This window comes from Juglans microcarpa x Juglans regia, chromosome 3D (genome assembly GCF_004785595.1).
Source record: "Juglans microcarpa x Juglans regia isolate MS1-56 chromosome 3D, Jm3101_v1.0, whole genome shotgun sequence".
NCBI classification, from domain to species: domain Eukaryota; kingdom Viridiplantae; phylum Streptophyta; class Magnoliopsida; order Fagales; family Juglandaceae; genus Juglans; species Juglans microcarpa x Juglans regia.
Genome location: NC_054598.1, coordinates 33094578 through 33110441, shown reverse-complemented (window position 1 = coordinate 33110441; position 15864 = coordinate 33094578). Strand labels below are relative to the sequence as shown.

General features: G+C 36.4%; 1 pseudogene; it reads right to left on the bottom strand.

The window, feature by feature from the left end:
• Window positions 1-219: 219 nt before the first annotated feature.
• Window positions 220-11269, bottom strand: LOC121255237 (annotated as a pseudogene).
• Between the last annotated feature and the right edge of the window lie 4595 nt (window positions 11270-15864).

Genomic DNA, 15864 nt, shown 5'->3' with positions numbered 1-15864 from the left:
CACAAATACCCCATATAATCGCCGCATTTATCTACTAGTAATGAAGCCTTGTTATTGAAAATAAATGGAAGGCATGTGGCAAGAAGACTAGTAATGAAGCCTTCTAATGGAAAATAATTGATTTCATCAATTGTAGCATATACATACATACGCATATATATATATATATACACACACACTGATTGTTGACTAAACTCATCATCTATCATCACCCAATGGTTAATTTACAACTAATTGGTTCCTCATACTGTCAAATCCAAAAGTTGTGCTTGAACTAAAAGAATAGTCTACGTCGACACCAATGCTTAAAGAGTGTATAGGTGCACTGAGCAAGTATTCATTCTCTTCTGTATACAGATCAGCCTTTGCCCACGGATGTTTTTCCATAATTCTCAACCCCTCTAGCTCCATTGCGAGTTCCTTCATAGTTGGCCTATCCTCCCCTCTTACACTTAAGCACCGTTTTGTAAGATTAGCAACTTCTTTTATTGCATTAATGTTATCACCACTAACAATTTGATAATCAAGAATTTGATGTAGGCGATCATCATCTATTGCAGAGTTAAAGTACATTGCCAAACTTCTATCCATTTCAGGCCTATCAAATGAAACGGCTTTCATACCTGTCAATAACTCGGCCACAACAACACCAAAGCTGTAGACATCACTTTTTTCTGTAAGTCGGTTACTATAGAAGTATTCTGGGTCTAAATATCCAAAAGTTCCCTTCACCAGTGTAGCTACTTCTGTTTGATCCAGAGGGACCAATATTGAAGTTCCAAAGTCAGCTACTTTTGCAGAATAGTTATCATCTAAAAGTATATTTGCAGGTTTCACATCCCTATGTATAATCGGCACAGAAGTCGAGGAATGCAAGTATGCAAGTGCCCCTGTTGTTTCTGTAGCTATCTTCAAACGCTTTTCCCATGAGAATGAGGATGATATGCTTTTATCATGAATGTGGTTAGAAAGAGTACCATTTGTGATGAATTCATAAACTAGTAATGGTACTTCTGTTTCTAGACAACAACCTAACATCTTAACCACATTTCCATGGTTAATTTGTGTAAGCACAATTACCTCATTTATGAATTGCTCAATTTGACTTTGGTCACAAACTTTTGATTTCTTGATAGCAACAACTTTGTTCTCTGGTAGGACTCCCTGATAAACAGTTCCATAGCCTCCTTGGCCAAGGATTCTACTCTCATTGTAATTGTTGGTAGCTTTTTCCAATTCCTCCGCACTAAAGATTTTGACAACTTCCATAGAAGCTCTATAATTCAAGAGTTTTTGTTGTAACAATAAGCCTCCATTTTGTTGGAAAAATTTCTCTTTTAGCTTGATGAGTTTTCTTCTTTTGAGTCCACAATATATTAAAGAACCTCCCATGAACAATACCAAAATGCCAATGCTGATAGCTGCACATATTCAGACATGTTATCTTTGTTTCCACCAATGGTTCAGCAAATTAGTGAATCAAATAGGTAACTAGCTAGCTCACGTTAGAGCATGCTAGTGACTATCACAGTTTGCTAGAATAGATTCTATGTAGAGCCTGCATGATACATATATGGAAGAATTCCACCAACACAAAATATGGCACACCAAAAAGAATGGACTGTTCAAGTACTTTATGCAATACTTTCTGGATGAATCATATCAAGCATCAAAAGGCCAAAAGTCTTCTAGGACTTTGAAATTAAAGAGCAAGATGATAGTGGATTTTTTTATAGGAGTACTTGATAGTACATAATTATATTCTATGTCTAGTCTGACATGCAAATATAATTTCTCGTATATAGAAGCCCATTCATGGGCTGACATGGAAGTGCCATTTAAGATCGTTTGACAATTGTCTTGCCAACTCTGACATGGCATGTCCCGTCAACATTCATTTCAAAATTACGCTGATCCGTTAGCATATGCACAATTTGTGCCCCTAGCTTGGCTCGTTGGTATATATAAGTGAATAGATTAATGACCAAGTACATAAAATATTGGTTAAAAATACTTACTAAGTGGAATAATGATATGAATGCTAGATCGGCCGGCCGAGGCTTTAGGCCTGCATCCTGTTCCGTTTATGATCTTCCCATCGCCTTCGTATCCGTCAAGGCAAGTACATGTGAAATTTCCATCAATGTTGTTGCATGTTGCTGTAGTAACGCACAGTTTCGGAATTGAATCACACTCGTTAATATCTGAAACACAGCAAAAATACAAAAGATCGATGCTTAGCAAACCAAATGCTTATGATCGGTACATGATTCGAAACTTTGGAACCCATATAAAAAATAATAATCTAGAATGATCAAACACCACAATTTATAAGGGAAGAAAGCATAATCTCATGAGCATGCATATTTCCATAAACTCAAAATTCAGGCGAAGTTTCTTTGAGGTTCATTCTTTATGGATGTTCTTTCCTTGAAATTTTGGAGAAGCTAGCTTCTTTTAGATTTGCAAAAGTCGTACCTTGGCAACCATATTCAACGAGATATGGATTTCCTTCATAACCTTTATTGCACCTGCATCTGTACCCATCCCCGTTTTCGGGATGATAACAATGACTATTCCTTCCACATACGTTCTTGGAATTTTCACATGTTTCTTTACCATTAATCGCCCAATCAAGAACCATTGGGGTCCTCCTGTTTGGCATGTTTCTAAGCTAAACGGAGGAGAATTTGAAGCTGTCTTGTTTAGCCACAAAAGCAAAGCTGCATGGATTGAATTTGGATACTCTTGTGTGATTGTTATAGCTACGTGCATCCAAAGTAAAGTTCTTCAATCCTTTTGGGATATCAACTTGGCAACACCCAATCCCAGAGCATGACCCATTGATGACATTCTTGGGACTTCGACATATAGACATGCAGCCTATGGAGAAGCGTTCATTGTTCCGGTAAGCATTGAGGTAGGCGTAAGTGTCGCAGCCAACAGCCACAAACTTGTTTTTGGTGTTGGAAATTGTGAAAGCAGGGACTCGGAGAGAGGGATTGTTGTTATACCCAAGCACCCCACTCGAGTTTTCGTAACATTGACGGGATATATACATCAAGATGTCAAGCTCGCCGTCGATGGAAATGTTTGTGACAACCAGATTTTTACCGACCACTGGTTGGGGACGGCCGGACGAATCGTTACCACAATTAATGCGAAAATATTTATTTAGGTAGCAATCTTCAGTAATACCAAATGGATATGGAATCTTAACATCTCCACACTGATCCTGGTAGTGAGGCCTCTTGGCTATTGGAAATGCTACTGCTGCAGCTGCCATTCCCGACACTAACACAGAAACACACATCACTTGCAAGAACATCCTGCTCAAACCCATTGCTCCCGATCTGTTTGCCAGGAGAGGATTCAAGCTGTACTCTTTTGTTTTCTTTTTTCTTTGGTCTGTTGCAAAACTTTGATAGATCATCTGCATGCCGATATTTTTATCGGATGGAGGCATATGGAAGGAAGAGAAGACCATTATAGTTATGAAAAGAAAAAATTAAAATATCAATATCATTTTATATTAATAGATGATTTGGAAGGGACGTGTTGAATAGGTAGAAACAATTATTTCGAGGAAGACCCGGCGTTCCATGACTTTGGACTTTCATTCATGCATACAACTTGGGTTGCAAATCAAGCCAAAAACGCTGCAAGTCAGGTCAAGAAAAAAAAAGTATGTTATTTTTGGCATCTTTTTTAGGTCGTAATTGTTAGGCTTATTAGCGTTTAATAAAATACGATTATATATAGATTAATTCATGGCTGCTGTCGTATATATATATGACCCAGTTGATTGTATAAATAATTTCACTAGTACATTGTGTAAATAATTTGACTAGTACATACGTACTAGTCAATTTATGTTCATATTAATTAACATCATACTACCGGGAAGAAAAAATAAGAGATTCAAGTTTTGGTACATATTTCAGCCCCATCATATATAGTACTTAAAAATAAGAAAAATACACTTTGTATCCTTGAATTAATATATATCCAAGTAGAAATTCAAATTGTGTACGTATCGTGTAATGTGGACTACTACTACGATGACGAAAAATGGCTACATAACATAAAAAGAATTTTAACTCTTAATAATCGTTGGGTGTTAATAGAGAATACATAGTATAGCCTTTTTTATAATTCTAGTTGCAACGTCGTTTTAACTTTAAGGCCTGGTCTGTTTCTCTTTTTTTTTTTTTTTTTTTTTTTTTTTTTTTATATATGGGAAATATACTTCATTTCATTAATGAAGGAAGTTACAGCTGTGACTAATCAAAACTGAGAAAAACTCAGATTATAAGTCAAACTACATATCTGTTGGAAGCTTCCCTGCCCGCACACACATATTTACGACAGGTATTGTTTTAACTTCTAGAAACTCTCAACTGAAAGTATCATTCTCTGTAAAAAAAAAAAAAAATAGAGAAAACCATCCCCCACCTCTTAGGAGGAAAGGGTATACAACATCCTCCATCCTCCATCCTCCTAAGGAGAAGGAAATACCACCTCCATCCTCCAAAAGGAGAAGAAGGAAACAACCACCACCCTCCTCCAAAAGAGGAGGGGGTTCTCCAGCTATGGACAAAAGCCCAATAGTCTCTCTCTTTTATTTTCTCACACAAACAAAGAAGAAAATTACAGATACTACAGAAACAACAAAACACTGACAAAAGGGCTTTTGGGTGGTGGGGGTTCCTACCCCATGGCCTGGTCTGGTTTTGATAGTGAGATGAGATAATCTGTAAATAGTAATAAAATAGTTTGTAAATAGTAATGAAATGGTTTTAGTTGAAATGTTTTATGGAGTTTTGAGAAAGGAGAGAGAAAAAGTTGAATAAAAATATTATAAAGTTAAAATATTATTAGAATATAATTTTTTAATATAATTTTTATTTTGGGATTTAAAAAATTTGAATTACTTTTTATGTTTTGTTTGAAAGTTTGAGATAATTGTAATGATTAGGTAATGATTAGACGAAAAAGTTGAAAATTTGAAATTGAAAAATGTTTGTCTTTCTGGTGTTTGGATATTGAGATGAGATAAGATGAGATGAGATGGGAGGCTATTGCTATCCAAATTAGGCCTAATAGTTTTTATCAATCACATTGCTAATTGCCACTATTTCTCTTTGAAATTAAATATGATAAAATATTCAATTCCCATGCATTTGTTTTTACAAAAACATACTAAGGGCTTGTTTGGAAAATGTTTCATCTCATCTCATCTCATTCCCAAACATCACTCAAATATAAATGCTTTTCAATTTTAAATATTTAACATTTTCATCTAATAATTACCTAATCATTACAACTTCCTTAAACTTCCAAACTAAACACAAAAAAAAAAAAAAAAAAAATCAACTTTTTCAAAACCAAAAACAAATATAGTATTAAAAAAATTATATTATAATAATATTTTAACTTTATAATATTTTTATTTAACTTTTTCTCTCTCCTTTTCTAAAATCTAATAAATAATTATAATTCAAGCTATTTCAATACTATTCATAGATTTCTCATCTTATTTCATTTTCCAAGCATCACCTAACTTCCATTAATTTGCATAAGAGTATATAAGAGCTTGAATACAATTTGGAATACCTTTCATGAAAACAGATTCAAAATCTAAACAGAGTGCAACTTTTGCCGGTTGGTGTGCCACATAATTTACACCCATTTTCACATGACAAATTTGCCTGTGACGTCCCGATTCCCACGTACAAAAAAATACGGAAATTGTGATGTCCGGATGATGACAACAAGGTCACGCATCCCAACGATAGTGCCAAGTGTGTGTACATGTAACAGTGTACAATAAATAACGCAGCGGATAATATAAATAAGTCTACTAAGTATCAGAATTTTTAAATACAAATATTCAAAACAAATCATCTTTAAAATGTTATACAGTCATCCCAAATATATTACAAAGGCAATATATAAATAATTGATAAAAACGAATCTCGATAAACAGGAGTAATCCCAGATCACTCCGCCAACGGAGCCAAGCTAAGGCTCGTCATCCTCATCTGCATCAAAATCTGCGATATCATAAAATGGTACCACAGGTTAGTATAAACCAAACAACTCTCGGGATAAAAACATATTGATGCAACCAACATGCATGCATATGATGAAATATGCATCAAATCCAAATATCATTTTCCTCGAAAATGGATATTTTCCAAAATATCAAATCCGTCATTTTCCCAGAAAATGAATCACATAAAATCCTTTTATCTAACACACGCTATTTTCTCAGAAAACAGCCCATTAATCTATTGACAAATGCACCATGATCTCCCCTAGGGATCATCCGCACGTCCTGGCTTCGTAGCGATGCTCAGTTCCGCGCCTAGCGCATTCGTGGCAAAGCATCCTCTAGCCCCCGCCAGCAGAGGGGCCACGGAGTTAGCACGAGACCATCTTGTCTGATCCCGTTGTATCCCAGCGACAACCCAGGGAACGTCACTCAGTATATTTCGCTCCCAAGTGACCAGAGGAGCTCCACCGAGATAACACCCCATCTCGGCTTGGGGTCGTGATACACACGAATCCAAAAATCTTTTAACACATGAAAACCCAGTTTTCAATTAACACATGAACATGAATGTATTTACACGAAAACTCAGTTTCCTTTACAAACATGATCATGCGTGCAATATGCCATGCACATGAACAACACCATAACTAACAACCAACAACTCACAATGCAAACCAAACACACAACAACTCCGTCCACAATCCATCCGACCCCCGAACTCCTCGGACTCAGTCCGGCATGTCCAACCAGATCACAATAATATGAGTTAGTACAAAAATATATTTAAATCACGATAGTTCTTTGGAAAAATACTTACAGTGCTATATAGTAATTTTTGAAAGATCATGGAGCTGCAAGAAGTGGCGGCACAGCAACGTAACAGTGCAAAATGCACTGTGGCCATGGGTCTCAAAAATCCACTTTTGAATGGGGACAAACTAAGACCCGAAATTGAAAGGGTAGGGCTTAGAGATGTCGGTGAAGCTAGTGGTGGTGGTGGTTGGCCGTGGGTGGCGGCGCAAAGGGTGGTTGAAGACCAAAAATACCCAAATCGGAAATGAGGTTGGTTGTGCTTCACCGGTGACGGATCGAAGCTGGGGTTGGGTGCATTGGGTAGCTGGGAGGTCGAGGATGAAGTGGTAAAGAAATGGTGGCTGGAGGTGGCGCGACGGCAGCGCTGGAACAAAGAGAAGGCCGTGGCTTTGGGTGGTTCGTGGAGGCTAACGACGGCGAGATAGGGACTGAGATTTACGGGAAAGGGTCGCCGGCCGGTGGGGGAGAGGTTGGGCTGGGCGGTGTCGCGCACGACGGCGCGACGGCGCTGGGTTGGGTGAGGAAGACGCGGACGCATAGGGAAGGGAGAAGGAAAGGGACGTCGCGCGCGGGAGAGAGAGCTGGGGGGAAAAAGAAAAAGATGAAAAAAGAAAGAGGAAAGAGGAAAGAAAAAGAAAAGAGGAAAAAGAAAAGTGGGGAAAAGAAATGAGGTCCAATCCTCACATCTTGGGTCACAAAAATGATCCAACGGAAACGATTTCAAAACAACAAGTACAATAAAATAATTTAAACGTAATGATACAATAAAAATAAAATAATTAAATCCAACAATCAATTAATTTAAAATAAAGAACAATTTAAATGCATCACAATAATAAATATTAAGAAAACACAACAAATTAATTTTCACAAATTAAAGATCATAAAATAAACCATTTAAAAATATCCAATAATTTCAAAACAACAGAATAAATTTTTGAATTAATAAAAATAATCCTTCAATAAAAATACACTAAAATACGGGGTGTTACATTGCTTTGCTAAAGTTAGACTTTGGTGGATGCCAAGACTATGCAGATACTTCATGTTGCAGTTAATTAATGACTAAAGATTGTTTGATAGTTTGATACTCCTCCAGAGAATTGTGAGCCATAAGAGATAGTTGAGAATGATGTTGGAAAATGTTGTCAAAATAAGCTTGTTCTATCTGAGCCATAACTACCTAACATTGATCATCATTCTCTCAAACTCTGTAGTCTCGAAACACCCCTCTTGGTACATCACAATTTCCATGAATTTGAGGCCTAGTACTCTACATTTTTTAAGCTTGTTACTACAAATACTCCAAGCATCATTTGTAGAAAGACACTCCCACAAATTAACATGTTCTACATATTCCTCTACTAATTCACAAATAGGACAGAGTGCATCCCTCACTACATTCTTCATCTTAAGGTTTTGTCTAGTTGGTAGGATATTGTAGCAAGCTTTCCACATAAATAGCAAAATTCCAATAAATACACCAAAATTAAATACGTAAATAAAGAATTAATCTGTCCAAAATCTTGCTAAAATTGGATTCAAAAGCACTTCCTAAATAAGAAATAAAATATTACCATAAAAGGCAAAAAAATCTAAAAATGGAGATTTAAAAGGGAAAACAACTGATTTCGACCTTGAAAACGGTGCACACCGAGCATAGTTTTGAGACTATGGCATGAGCGTCGAAAAGAGCTTTCCGAATTGGGGTCATATGCATGATTCCGATACCCATAGCCAAAGTTATGGCCAAAATACCGACACGTGCTCAAAACTGCCCCAAATCAAGGAAAGATCACTGTTTCCTGTTGTACTTGTGTTGATCTACCGTCTCAAGGTAGTTCAATGCCATCAACGTGTAATCTGATAACTTAGCATCATCTAACTCAGATTCTTCTCCCTCACATATCCTAATGAACAAACTTCGGGATTAGTCTCGATTTTTTAATTTACTTGATCAATATTAGTTAATTAGTTCCAGCGATCTATGATGTTATTTTCACTTAATTAATTACATTGGAATACTTTCCACTTTGCATAAGTCAAACAATTAATTTGGTTGTGACTAGCTAGGACATAACTAATTGGAAAGTAATTTCCTACTTTCTTACCGCGAGTCCGTATATAGATAATATAATATAATATAAGCTGGTCGTGGCTGTATATCATGACCACAACATATTGGAGACTAGATCAAAGCCGGATATATATGCTCGATCAATTGATAGGTGGCATGTATATGACCATGTAGTATTAATTATTTCAATTTCACATCCCTTCATATTGCAGGCATGTATGTGTGTGTATATTTAATTTATTAAGAATCCAATTGCTTGTGTACGTAATATATAATATAAATTTTCAATTATGGGTGATTGAATCGGCCGGCCGTATCTTTGAGCTTAATATTCATATTTCGTTTCATCAGGAGAAGGAAATTCACCAGTTTGCAGGTAATGTTCCAGATCATGTGACAAATCGAACAATCCTTCTAGTTGAGTGAACGTAGCCTTATGTAACTAGGGAGGAATCCTGCCTAATCCATGGGGCAATATCAAGGACAATAAAATGGGCGGAAAAAAAAAAACGATGAGAACGTGTTGGGTTGGTAAGAAAACTTGCTAAGTAATATGTGTTTAAACTGCATGCAACAAAGTAACATATATAGATATATCTGACAAAGTAACATAGATAAAAGAAAGGGTGCGGTATTAATATAGATAACAAAACCAGAATGAAAGATAACATCATTTAAAAAAAATATATCTTTTTAAGGTATATCTATTGGTAATGAATTAGCCATATCATAGAAAAGAGAAGGCATGCATGCGGCAAGAAGACTGAGCCACAACACATGAAAAAACAGGAGAGATATAAACATATTGGCCCAAGAAGACTGAGACATAGCGCATGAAAAAATAGGAGAGATATACATATATCTAAATGTAATAAAGTTCATCGATCAATCTGTGAAGATATATCTATATATTGATCACCGTGGACTAGCTCATCATCTGCCGTCATTTAATGATTTCACGACTTGGTTCTTCATACTCTCAAGCCCAACTGTTGTGATCATAGAAGAAGAACCATTGTTGATATCAATGTTGAAAGAGTGTGTAGGTGCCCCAAGCAAGTATTCAGTCTCTTCTGTATAGAGATCAGGCTTTACCCACAGACGTTTTCCCTTAATTCTCAATCCTTCTAGTTCCATTGCCACTTCCTTCATAGTTGGCCTATCCTCCCCTTTTACACTTAAGCACCATTTTGCAATTTTAGCAACTTCATCTATCGCATTAATATTGCCGTCATTGACAATTTGATCGTCAAGAATTTGATGCAAGCAATCCTCTTTTATTGCAGAGTTAAAGAACATTGCCAAACATCTATCCTTTTCAGGCCTAACAAAACAAATGGCTTTCTTACCTGTCAATAACTCTGCCATAACAACACCAAAACTGTAGACATCACTTTTTTCTGTAAGTTGGTTACTATAAAAGTACTCTGGATCTAAATATCCAAGAGTTCCCTTCACCAATATAGATAATTCTATTTGATCAAGAGGGACCAAAATTGAAGTTCCAAAGTCAGCCACTTTTGCTGAATAGCTATCATCTAAAAGTATATTTGCAGGTTTCACATTCCTGTGTATAATTGGCACGGAAGTTGAAGAATGCAAGTATGCGAGCGCCCCTGCAGTTCCTGACGCTATCTTCAAACGTTTTTCCCACGAGACCAAGGATGATAGGGTTTTATCATGAATGTGACTAGAAAGAGTCCCATTTGTGATGAATTCATAAACTAGTAAAAGCACTTCTGTTTCTAGACAACAACCTAACATCTTAACCATGTTTCTATGGTTAATTTGAGTAAGCACAATAACTTCATTTATGAATTGCTAAATTTGACTCTTATCACAAATCTTTGATTTCTTAATGGCAACAACTTTTTTGTCTGGTAGGTCTCCTCTATAAACTGTTCCATAGCTTCCTTGCCCAAGGATTCTTCTCTCATCATAATTGTTAGTAGCATTTTCAAGTTCTTCCACACTAAATATTTTGGCAGTCTCCATTGAAGTGCTATAATTTGAGAGTTTTTGTTGTAACAATAATCCACCATTTTGTTCAAAGAATTTCTCTTTTAACTTGATGAGTTTTCTTCTTTTAAGTCCACAATATATTGAAGAACCTCCCACAAACAATCCTAAGAGTCCAATGCTGATAGCCGCTCGTACATACTCAAACATGTTATCTTTGTTTCCACAAACCGTTCAACAAAGTTACTACTGCAAATCAAATAGATATATAGGTAACTAGCTCGGTCAAGACTTGAGTAAGAGACTATCACTGAAGCTCTAGCATAGATTCTACATACGCATGCAGTCCTATTTGTGCAAATACAGATTTGGTAAAAAAAATATAAAATTAAATGAATAATGCTACATGATCACCATCTATAAATATTTAAAAGAAAAAGATCATAATGAAACAGAACATGTGTTTGATTACTTTTTGTTCAAAGTAATAATTGAACTAGCATTAGGTACTTCCGTTAGGTAAAGATCGATCGGAGAGACATCACACAAGTATATATACTTGAATTCAAATTTTAGGGCTTACACATATATAAGTCTAGCTATTCGATCCGCTTCTATATATTCTAGGTTCTAAGGTTTTGAGTAGGAACCCAAGGGGACTCTAGCTAATTCATTAATTTTTGAGTTGTGCTCTTGCTTTTATATCAAGTGATCTTAAATCTTGACGCTTAAAATTAATAACAAGATAAAAGATAAAATATTTAATTAATGGAGTTTTATTACTGTTTTACAGATAGTTAATGTAGATATATTAATTGCTAGATCTTATTCTTATCATTGTCATCAACTAGTAATTATTTAAAGGTAAATATATAACATACATGTAATAATTACATAAAAAATTATCAGAGACGTACGTAGAATTTTAAGACTAATTTAAAATATTAATTACTCTTGTACGTTGTTTTCTGTACGTATGATATCTAGACATATCAATGTCCAAGCAGCTGGCAATGTTGACCAAAGGGGCCAATGGCTGCTGACACAACCATGCATTGACCAAGTAGGGATCCAAATCCTTAAGAAATGCTCTCTCTCTCTCTCTCTCTCTCTCTCTCTATATATATATATATATATATGTTTGTGTGCGAGAGAGATCAGATTACGGGCCCAACCACCCATGTAATTAGAGAATAGATTAATTGCCAATTAGTAGAAAAATATATTAAAAAAAAGAATATAATACAATTAAATATACATTATTCTTATGCATACTTACCGAGTGGAATAATGATATTGATCCTTGATTGGTTGGCCTCGGCTTTAAGTCTGCAACCTGTTCTGTTTATGATCTTCCCATCTCCTTCGTATCCGTCGAGGCAAATACATGTAAAATTCCCGTCAGTGTTTTTGCATTTTGATGCATGCAGTAATATTGCAAGGTTTCGGATCTGCTTCGCACTCATTAATATCTGAAACACAACAATAATATATACAAAATTAACTAAGATCGATGCTAGCAAACCAAACGCACATGATCATGATCAGTACGTATACGTCCGGTGTAACACCCCATATTTTAGTGTATTTTTTAATTGAAAGATTATTATTATTAATTTAAAAATTTATTCTCTTGTTTTAAAACTAGTTGGATTTTTAGTAGGTTTATTTTTATGATTTTTAATTTTGTGAAAATTATTCTGAAATGATTTCTTATAGTTGATTATTGTAATACATTTAAATTGTTTTTCATATTAAATTAGCTTATTATTGGGTTTAATTATTTATTTTCATTTTAATCACTGCGTTTAAATTATTTTATTTCACTTGCTGTTTTAAAATCGTTTACGTTGGATCATTTTTGTGACCCAAGATGTGAGAATTGAACCTCATTTCTTTCCCTACATTTTCTCTTTCCTCTTTTCTTTTTCTTCCTTTTTCTTCTTTTTTTTTTCCTTCTTTTCTTTCTTTTCTTTTCTTTTTCCTGGCCTCTTCCCGCGCGGCACGTCTCTCCCTCTCCTCTCTCCGTCCGTTCCTTCATCCTCCCAGCCCGCCGCCGTGCGCCTGCGGTGATCGACACCGGCCAGCCCTCTGTCCTCCCCAGCCACCGGCGACCACCACCCTGTAATCTCAGCCCCAACCGCGCCAGCTTTAGCTCCCACGAGCATCACCAAGCCGCAGCACTCCTTGCGCCGCTGCGCCGCCGTTGCGCCACCTCCGGCCACCATCTTCTCACCACATCATCCTCGACCTCCTTGCAACCCAATGGACCCAACCCCACCTCCGATCTATCACCGGTGAAGCCCCACCATCAATATTTCCGTTTTGGGTATTTTTTCACTTCAACCACCCTTTGCGCCGCCACCCACGGCCAACCACCACCACCACTAGCTTCACCGACATCCCTAGGCCCTACCCTATCAATCTCGGGTCTTCGTTTGCACCCGTTCAAAAGTGGGTCTTTGAGACCCTCGGCCATAGTGCATTTGGCACTGTTTTGTTGCTGCGTTGTCGCTTCGTACAACTCCGCGATCTTTCAAAAATTATATTATAGCATTGTAAGTATTTTTCCCAAAGAACTTTTGAGATTTAAATGTATTTCTGCGCTAATTCATATTTACTGTGAATTTGTTGGTTGTGCCGGACTGAGTCCGAGGAGTAAGGGGGGTCGGTTGGATTGGATAATGGAGTTGTTAGTGTGAGACTGGTTTATGCTATGAAATTTGTTGGGTGTTTCAGGTTTAAATATTGGTGTTTTGAGTTGGACGTTGGTCATGGTGAATATTGGTGATTTTTAGGAAGTGATGATATATTTTGGGATTATGAGGGTTTTAAGTTTTGAGATATTAAAATAGGTTATTTTAGAAGTTTAGGATTAAATGTCGAAATCCGTGATTGATTGAAAACTTACGGAAATTATGTTATTATTTTTTATAGGTGATGATTTATATTTGACTCAACATTTTTTAGGAAAATTCTGATAAGCTAAGTTGTTCAGGTAAGCGGGGTTCCTATGCTAGGCCTTACACGAATTATTTGAGACTGAGGTTGATTTTCTGAAAATTTTGCATATTTTTGTGGTGAAATGAGAACTTGGGAAAAAACAAAAAACCAACCTCGGTCGTTTATTTGCATACTCATGAAATCTGTACGAAAAAGAGAAAAATATGTTCTGACATGCATTGTGTAGACATGAGCTAAATTCTATCATGTGATTTCTGAAATCTGAAAAATGAGCGATATTGAGAATATGAAAAGTTGTGCATTTATTTGAAAAGATATTCTGGCTTTTGTGTTCAGTGTGTGTAAACTGTCTGATTCTGTTTTGATACTCTGTATTATTTTGATATAACATCTGAAAACCTTTGGCATGGTGTACTGGTTTTCGTATCTGACTCTGTCTCTGCTTTGCTCTGCTCTGTTATGCTCTGCTATGTTTGGGTTGGTACCAACTTCTCTGTCTCTGAGTGCACCCACTTTGGAAACAAAGTGGTTTTATTGTGGTCTTTCCTGTGTGCACACTCGGGGCTCCGAGAAGAATAAAGGAAAGATTTCACCTCTGTCTCTGCCTGGTTTGGCCACCGGCGTTAGCACAACCCTACCACGGGGGTGAAACATGGTCTCTGCTCTGTTTGATGCTCTGTTTTGATCTGATGATGATACTCAGTTTATGTTATGCCAAAGTATTATGGGTTTTATGTGTTTTAAAACCATCGCTCTGTTACTTTTGAAAATATGTTCTGCTCTGCATGATAACTCTGGAAAATGTTTTGTTCTGCATGTTATACTTTGTAAATGCTCATGTTTGCACGCTAGCATATGTCCTCTGCTTACTGAGTTGTTGATAACTCACCCCCTATCTTCATAATATTTTTCAGATGATGTGGAGAGTCCAACTGAGGACCTGGATTAGATTGGCGTGAATGATTAAGCTGGGAGAAGATGTTAGAAGAATGAATTCTGATGTCCTTTAGTTTTAATGTTTTTTCGATTTATTTATATTTTGGACTTGGGTTTTAGTAAGACTTATGAAAGTATTAGTTTGGTTTGTTATGACTACCGAGAGATTTTGGACGCCTTAGTTTATTTTGCTGCAGTAATGACTTTGTAGAGTTTTCAATGTGATTTATTTTAGACTACATGAGATTGAGTTTTGCTAATAAAATTTTAGAGTTTTATTTTAGTTGTGTTGGGAAACATGTTCTTAAGTGATAGGTAGTAATTCTCCGGGCCAACCGGAGTTGAGGCGTTACATCCGGACTTCAACCCATTAAATATTAGGAAAATAGCTCAAAACTATCTATCCAGATTTTGCAGAAGCTTAACAAAAGTTTCATTCTATATAAAAGTTGTTTAGTATTCCTTCAGATTTTGCAGAAGCTTTTGTTCGATGCATGTGCAACTCATACGTACGTACTTTGGCAACCATGAGGGAGGTTTGGGCCGGCTTCCGTCATAACCTTCTTTGCACACCGATCCTCGCAGTTAGGCTTGGCTATTTGAAATGCTACAGCTGCGGCACCCATTCCCACAATATCACAGCAACACATGTCACTAATTCCAAGAACATCTTAAGCAAACCCATTATTTTTCCAAGAAAATCTTCGATTCTAAAAGTTTTTGTTTTGGTGATCTCTTGGAAGACTTCTCATATATAGATGCTGATCTTTTTATTGGATGGAGGCATAAAGGAAATTAAAACCCAAATATGGACCATATATACATACATATATATATATATATGTGCGGCGCCCCCGACTCCCATGTAAGGAGGCACGAGAATCGAGACGCCAAGATGGTGACAACACGGTCACACATCCCAACGATAGTGTCAAGTATGTGCATATGCAACATTGTACAATAAACAACGCAGCGGATAATATACATAAGTCTACTAAGTACTAGAATTTTAAATACAAATATTCAAAACAAATCATCTTTAAAAAAGTTATACAGT